We start from the raw sequence: 8,051 nt of genomic DNA on the forward strand, positions 1-8,051 counted from the left end.
AGAGCCATCAAACTACAGCAAATATACACAACTGTCCGTATACATGCTGAAAGAGTCTGCCCACAATGGGAACCACACGTCAGCCAGACACTCTGATCACGCACCACTCTCTGCTTCTAACGGGCGCACATACAATATGTAAGCACCAGCATGGAACAACATCCAGTGCATCTTCTCCGCCACATTACACAATCCACACTATCACAACCAGACCAGGAGGTCCATGCGGAAAATACAATATCCCAGCCTTTCGACATCCACCATTGCGCAGACCAGGCACCAACACCCACACATGTCCTATACAACGGTGCACCCAACATCACAATAGTACCTCCTGTCACAGCGCACAAACAATGACATGAGTCAAAGACACAGGTCTCACACAAGCATAGAATTGGAGCGCCGCCTCTAATAAGCCAAAGGTGCATCCTGACGTGACAAATCTGATCATGTCACAAGCATTCACTTACTATAATCACTATCAAGGAACCTGCCGCCCCCGCCCCCCCCCCCTACACCTTTCCTTACAACAACGTGTAACCTAACCTAACCTAACCTATGTTGTACCTTAACCTAACCTATGTTGTACCTTAACCTAACCTATGTTGTACCTTAACCTAACCTATGTTGTACCTTAACCTAACCTATGTTGTACCTTAACCTAACCTATGTTGTACCTTAACCTAACCTATGTTGTACCTTAACCTAACCTATGTTGTACCTTAACCTAACCTATGTTGTACCTTAACCTAACCTATGTTGTACCTTAACCTAACCTATGTTGTACCTTAACCTAACCCATGTTGTACCTTAACCTAACCCATGTTGTACCTTAACCTAACCCATGTTGTACCTTAACCTAACCCATGTTGTACCTTAACCTAACCCATGTTGTACCTTAACCTAACCCATGTTGTACCTTAACCTAACCCATGTTGTACCTTAACCTAACCCATGTTGTACCTTAACCTAACCCATGTTGTACCTTAACCTAACCCATGTTGTGCCTTAACCTAACCCATGTTGTGCCTTAACCTAACCCATGTTGTGCCTTAACCTAACCCATGTTGTGCCTTAACCTAACCCATGTTGTGCCCTAACCTAACCCATGTTGTGCCCTAACCTAACCCATGTTGTGCCCTAACCTAACCCATGTTGTGCCCTAACCTAACCCATGTTGTCCCCTAACCTAACCCATGTTGTCCCCTAACCTAACCCATGTTGTCCCCTAACCTAACCCATGTTGTGCCCTAACGTAACCCATGTTGTGCCTTAACGTAACCCATGTTGTGCCTTAACGTAACCCATGTTGTGCCTTAACGTAACCCACGTTGTCCGCTAACGTAACCCACGTTGTCCGCTAACGTAACCCACGTTGTCGCCTAAACCTGCTCTGTAATTGTTATACGACTCGTTCAATTAGTGTAGTGTTGCCCACCCGCAACCCTCGCAATATAGTTCGCTACTCGCACTGCCCGCTCCCCTGTGTATCGCTTCATGTTAAACACCTTGCAAGTCTTGCTGACTTTCCACATGCTCCTGCTGTACACTGTAATGTGGATGGCAGCAGGACGTACATGCCGCCCCCCCCCCCCCCCACCCCTCCCCACGTCCCCACGTCCCCACCTTGCCCCCTGCCTTCGCAAGCTGGTTGGTGACAAGTTTGCATGTTCAATGCCCTTCGCATGCGACGTACGCAGGCTACGTTGTGGTGCGGCCTGTGTCAACTGTCCGCTGATGTCGTACGCGTGAACCACAATCTGTACTGCACATTCGTCCTTATGTACTGAATGATACATCGTGGCACATGTGTGACCGTACAACGACTGCGCCCAAAAACGGCGGACCATACAGTGCAAATATTGTGCACGCAGCTACGTGTCGTCTCCCTATGAGAGCTGGATTGCAGTGTGGTACGCCATAGAGACGTGTGGGAGGAACGGACGCCGTGGATGGCGATCAGCATGAGCTGTGTGTTGATGTATTCGGACCTAGTCGTCTCTCCTCAAACACCGTGATAGCATGGTGCACCGCGTTCCATATCTGCGACATGCTACAGAGGCCGGTTGACAGTCGTTCGAGCAATGGACATCGCATACGTACGGGGGCCACCTTCCACGTATTGTCTAGGCGTGCACATTTTGTTGCGTGTATGTGGGCAGACGTAGTGTGGCGTGACACCTGACACAGGCATGCAATAATCGTTGAAGTTGCTAATGGCGATGGACGCCTACGTTTTCTGGTGAAGTTACGCAAATGAAGAAATGGTAACCCGTTGTGGTGCGGTTGTTCTCGCTAGGGGTGAATCGGTGATGGCGACGATAGGTTGAGGTACTAACCGGTTGTTCCAGCGATACCCACCATGCCGATGAAACTGAACGGCATCTGGGTGTGAAGCGATACGCGGTGGTGGCTGGGTGGGACCGTCCCCGGCCGGTGAGGGGGCGCCTCCCGGCGTGCTGGCCGCGCGGTGCGTGGGCGCACGCGCTACAGCCGGCTGGTGGGGGCGGCCAGTGGCAGGCGCGCCGGCCGACGGACGCGGCAGGCGTCGCAGCTGCGCGCCGGCGCACCCTGCGCGCGGCGCCGTGCGGCCAAAGTAGGTCCTCGCGGGCCCGGTGCGAAGCGCGGTGGACATCTTCAGTGTGCTGGTCCGATTGAGGACTGTGTGCGTTGAGGATGCGCCGCCGCCCGGCGCTCGGCGCCGCGACGCCGTCTGCTGCTCGGTCGCCCCAGCGGTTCTCGCTGGTGGTTTGTATCGCAGCTGTGCGGATGTGTTGGCGCGTGCGCTGTGCTGGGAGAGTTCGCTTCGGCACCCAAGTGGGGCTTTTGTCCTTCTGTGGCGCTGGCGTTGGAGCTGCCGGTCACCGTAGGTGGCGCGTGTTGTCTCCCGCCGGCAATGCCACGACAGCACGCTCCCGGGCCTCTGTCGGCAGCGGCAAGCTCAGTTGGGAGCACGGGTGGTCGCACCGAAAGCGTCTACTCGCCTAACTCCGGGCGATTGCGCCTCTCTCGAACCCGACCAAGTACTTGGGACGGCGCTGCGCGCCGCCGGGACCTGAGAGGGTTTCGAGGTGTATTGTGCAGGGGAGCTCAGCCTCCTCCTGTTTGCAGAATGATTGAGCGGACGCTTGCGTGTTCGCGCGGGCCCCCGGGACACACTCCCGGGCGGCCGGCTGCTCAGCTCTAGTTGGCGCAGCTCCCTGGTTGATCCTGCCAGTAGTCATATGCTTGTCTCAAAGATTAAGCCATGCATGTCTCAGTACAAGCCGCATTAAGGTGAAACCGCGAATGGCTCATTAAATCAGTTATGGTTCCTTAGATCGTACCCACGTTACTTGGATAACTGTGGTAATTCTAGAGCTAATACATGCAAACAGAGTCCCGACCAGAGATGGAAGGGACGCTTTTATTAGATCAAAACCAATCGGTCGGCTCGTCCGGTCCGTTTGCCTTGGTGACTCTGAATAACTTTGGGCTGATCGCACGGTCCTCGTACCGGCGACGCATCTTTCAAATGTCTGCCTTATCAACTGTCGATGGTAGGTTCTGCGCCTACCATGGTTGTAACGGGTAACGGGGAATCAGGGTTCGATTCCGGAGAGGGAGCCTGAGAAACGGCTACCACATCCAAGGAAGGCAGCAGGCGCGCAAATTACCCACTCCCGGCACGGGGAGGTAGTGACGAAAAATAACGATACGGGACTCATCCGAGGCCCCGTAATCGGAATGAGTACACTTTAAATCCTTTAACGAGTATCTATTGGAGGGCAAGTCTGGTGCCAGCAGCCGCGGTAATTCCAGCTCCAATAGCGTATATTAAAGTTGTTGCGGTTAAAAAGCTCGTAGTTGGATTTGTGTCCCACGCTGTTGGTTCACCGCCCGTCGGTGTTTAACTGGCATGTATCGTGGGACGTCCTGCCGGTGGGGCGAGCCGAAGGCGTGCGACCGCCTCGTGCGTGCTCGTGCGTCCCGAGGCGGACCCCGTTGAAATCCTACCAGGGTGCTCTTTATTGAGTGTCTCGGTGGGCCGGCACGTTTACTTTGAACAAATTAGAGTGCTTAAAGCAGGCAAGCCCGCCTGAATACTGTGTGCATGGAATAATGGAATAGGACCTCGGTTCTATTTTGTTGGTTTTCGGAACCCGAGGTAATGATTAATAGGGACAGGCGGGGGCATTCGTATTGCGACGTTAGAGGTGAAATTCTTGGATCGTCGCAAGACGAACAGAAGCGAAAGCATTTGCCAAGTATGTTTTCATTAATCAAGAACGAAAGTTAGAGGTTCGAAGGCGATCAGATACCGCCCTAGTTCTAACCATAAACGATGCCAGCCAGCGATCCGCCGCAGTTCCTCCGATGACTCGGCGGGCAGCCTCCGGGAAACCAAAGCTTTTGGGTTCCGGGGGAAGTATGGTTGCAAAGCTGAAACTTAAAGGAATTGACGGAAGGGCACCACCAGGAGTGGAGCCTGCGGCTTAATTTGACTCAACACGGGAAACCTCACCAGGCCCGGACACCGGAAGGATTGACAGATTGATAGCTCTTTCTTGATTCGGTGGGTGGTGGTGCATGGCCGTTCTTAGTTGGTGGAGCGATTTGTCTGGTTAATTCCGATAACGAACGAGACTCTAGCCTGCTAACTAGTCGCGTGACATCCTTCGTGCTGTCAGCGATTACTTTTCTTCTTAGAGGGACAGGCGGCTTCTAGCCGCACGAGATTGAGCAATAACAGGTCTGTGATGCCCTTAGATGTTCTGGGCCGCACGCGCGCTACACTGAAGGAATCAGCGTGTCTTCCTAGGCCGAAAGGTCGGGGTAACCCGCTGAACCTCCTTCGTGCTAGGGATTGGGGCTTGCAATTGTTCCCCATGAACGAGGAATTCCCAGTAAGCGCGAGTCATAAGCTCGCGTTGATTACGTCCCTGCCCTTTGTACACACCGCCCGTCGCTACTACCGATTGAATGATTTAGTGAGGTCTTCGGACTGGTACGCGGCATTGACTCTGTCGTTGCCGATGCTACCGGAAAGATGACCAAACTTGATCATTTAGAGGAAGTAAAAGTCGTAACAAGGTTTCCGTAGGTGAACCTGCGGAAGGATCATTACCGACTAGACTGCATGTCTTTCGATGTGCGTGTCGTGTCGCGCAACACGCTACCTGTACGGCTCGCCGTAGCCGTGCGCCGCGTGCGGAACCACGCGTGCCTCTCAAAACTAGCGGCAATGTTGTGTGGTACGAGCGCTGAAGCGCTGGAGCGGCTGGCCTGCGGCACCTGGCGCCTGGCGCCGGTTTTGAATGACTTTCGCCCGAGTGCCTGTCCGCTCCGGTGTGGAGCCGTACGACGCCCGTCGGCCGTGAGGCCGTTGGACACAGAACGCTGGAACAGGGGCCGCCACACGCCTCACTCCCGCCTATGCGACCGTCTCGAAAGAGACGGCGGAAACTGAGAAAAGATCACCCAGGACGGTGGATCACTCGGCTCGTGGGTCGATGAAGAACGCAGCAAATTGCGCGTCGACATGTGAACTGCAGGACACATGAACATCGACGTTTCGAACGCACATTGCGGTCCATGGATTCCGTTCCCGGGCCACGTCTGGCTGAGGGTCGGCTACGTATACTGAAGCGCGCGGCGTTTGCCCCGCTTCGCAGACCTGGGAGTGTCGCGGCCGCCTGTGGGGCCGGCCGCGTCTCCTCAAACGTGCGATGCGCGCCCGTCGCCTGGCGGTTCGCATACCGGTACTTTCTCGGTAGCGTGCACAGCCGGCTGGCGGTGTGGCGTGCGACACCTCGTACAACGACCTCAGAGCAGGCGAGACTACCCGCTGAATTTAAGCATATTACTAAGCGGAGGAAAAGAAACTAACAAGGATTCCCCCAGTAGCGGCGAGCGAACAGGGAAGAGTCCAGCACCGAACCCCGCAGGCTGCCGCCTGTCGTGGCATGTGGTGTTTGGGAGGGTCCACTACCCCGACGCCTCGCGCCGAGCCCAAGTCCAACTTGAATGAGGCCACGGCCCGTAGAGGGTGCCAGGCCCGTAGCGGCCGGTGCGAGCGTCGGCGGGACCTCTCCTTCGAGTCGGGTTGCTTGAGAGTGCAGCTCCAAGTGGGTGGTAAACTCCATCTGAGACTAAATATGACCACGAGACCGATAGCGAACAAGTACCGTGAGGGAAAGTTGAAAAGAACTTTGAAGAGAGAGTTCAAAAGTACGTGAAACCGTTCTGGGGTAAACGTGAGAAGTCCGAAAGGTCGAACGGGTGAGATTCACGCCCATCCGGCCACTGGCCTCCGCCCTCGGCAGATGGGGCCGGCCGCCCGCGCGGAGCAATCCGCGGCGGGGTCGTGTCCGGTTGCCTTTCCACTCGCCGCGGGGTGGGGCCGTTCCGGTGTGCGGTGGGCCGCACTTCTCCCCTAGTAGGACGTCGCGACCCGCTGGGTGCCGGCCTACGGCCCGGGTGCGCAGCCTGTCCTTCCGCGGGCCTCGGTTCGCGTCTGTTGGGCAGAGCCCCGGTGTCCTGGCTGGCTGCCCGGCGGTATATCTGGAGGAGTCGATTCGCCCCTTTGGGCGCTCGGGCTCCCGGCAAGCGCGCGCGGTTCTTCCCGGATGACGGACCTACCTGGCCCGGCCCCGGACCCGCGCCGCTGTTGGCTCGGGATGCTCTCGGGCGGAATAATCGCTCCCGTCAGCGGCGCTTCAGCTTTGGACAATTTCACGACCCGTCTTGAAACACGGACCAAGGAGTCTAACATGTGCGCGAGTCATTGGGCTGTACGAAACCTAAAGGCGTAATGAAAGTGAAGGTCTCGCCTTGCGCGGGCCGAGGGAGGATGGGGCTTCCCCGCCCTTCACGGGGCGGCGGCCTCCGCACTCCCGGGGCGTCTCGTCCTCATTGCGAGGTGAGGCGCACCTAGAGCGTACACGTTGGGACCCGAAAGATGGTGAACTATGCCTGGCCAGGACGAAGTCAGGGGAAACCCTGATGGAGGTCCGTAGCGATTCTGACGTGCAAATCGATCGTCGGAGCTGGGTATAGGGGCGAAAGACTAATCGAACCATCTAGTAGCTGGTTCCCTCCGAAGTTTCCCTCAGGATAGCTGGTGCTCGTACGAGTCTCATCCGGTAAAGCGAATGATTAGAGGCCTTGGGGCCGAAACGACCTCAACCTATTCTCAAACTTTAAATGGGTGAGATCTCCGGCTTGCTTGATATGCTGAAGCCGCGAGCAAACGACTCGGATCGGAGTGCCAAGTGGGCCACTTTTGGTAAGCAGAACTGGCGCTGTGGGATGAACCAAACGCCGAGTTAAGGCGCCCGAATCGACGCTCATGGGAAACCATGAAAGGCGTTGGTTGCTTAAGACAGCAGGACGGTGGCCATGGAAGTCGGAATCCGCTAAGGAGTGTGTAACAACTCACCTGCCGAAGCAACTAGCCCTGAAAATGGATGGCGCTGAAGCGTCGTGCCTATACTCGGCCGTCAGTCTGGCAGTCATGGCCGGTCCTTGCGGCCGGCCGCGAAGCCCTGACGAGTAGGAGGGTCGCGGCGGTGGGCGCAGAAGGGTCTGGGCGTGAGCCTGCCTGGAGCCGCCGTCGGTGCAGATCTTGGTGGTAGTAGCAAATACTCCAGCGAGGCCCTGGAGGGCTGACGCGGAGAAGGGTTTCGTGTGAACAGCCGTTGCACACGAGTCAGTCGATCCTAAGCCCTAGGAGAAATCCGATGTTGATGGGGGCCGTCATAGCATGATGCGCTTTGTGCTGGCCCCCGTTGGGCGAAAGGGAATCCGGTTCCTATTCCGGAACCCGGCAGCGGAACCGATACAAGTCGGGCCCCTCTTTTAGAGATGCTCGTCGGGGTAACCCAAAAGGACCCGGAGACGCCGTCGGGAGATCGGGGAAGAGTTTTCTTTTCTGCATGAGCGTTCGAGTTCCCTGGAATCCTCTAGCAGGGAGATAGGGTTTGGAACGCGAAGAGCACCGCAGTTGCGGCGGTGTCCCGATCTTCCCCTCGGACCTTGAAAATCCGGGAGAGGGCCACGTGGAGGTGTCG

At 56.3% G+C, this 8,051-nt stretch overlaps 2 non-coding genes across 2 annotated transcripts; both read left to right on the forward strand.

Annotated features, from left to right (window-relative positions):
* The first annotated feature begins 3,197 nt into the window (after window positions 1-3,197).
* Window positions 3,198-5,106, forward strand: LOC124737623. The gene has a single exon (XR_007009816.1). It is a non-coding gene; the product is annotated as a small subunit ribosomal RNA (ribosomal RNA).
* A 351-nt stretch (window positions 5,107-5,457) lies between these two features.
* LOC124737629 lies at window positions 5,458-5,612 on the forward strand. The gene has a single exon (XR_007009818.1). It is a non-coding gene; the product is annotated as a 5.8S ribosomal RNA (ribosomal RNA).
* The last annotated feature ends 2,439 nt before the right edge of the window (window positions 5,613-8,051 follow it).

The sequence above is a fragment of the Schistocerca piceifrons genome, unplaced genomic scaffold, assembly GCF_021461385.2.
Source record: "Schistocerca piceifrons isolate TAMUIC-IGC-003096 unplaced genomic scaffold, iqSchPice1.1 HiC_scaffold_174, whole genome shotgun sequence".
Taxonomy (NCBI): domain Eukaryota; kingdom Metazoa; phylum Arthropoda; class Insecta; order Orthoptera; family Acrididae; genus Schistocerca; species Schistocerca piceifrons.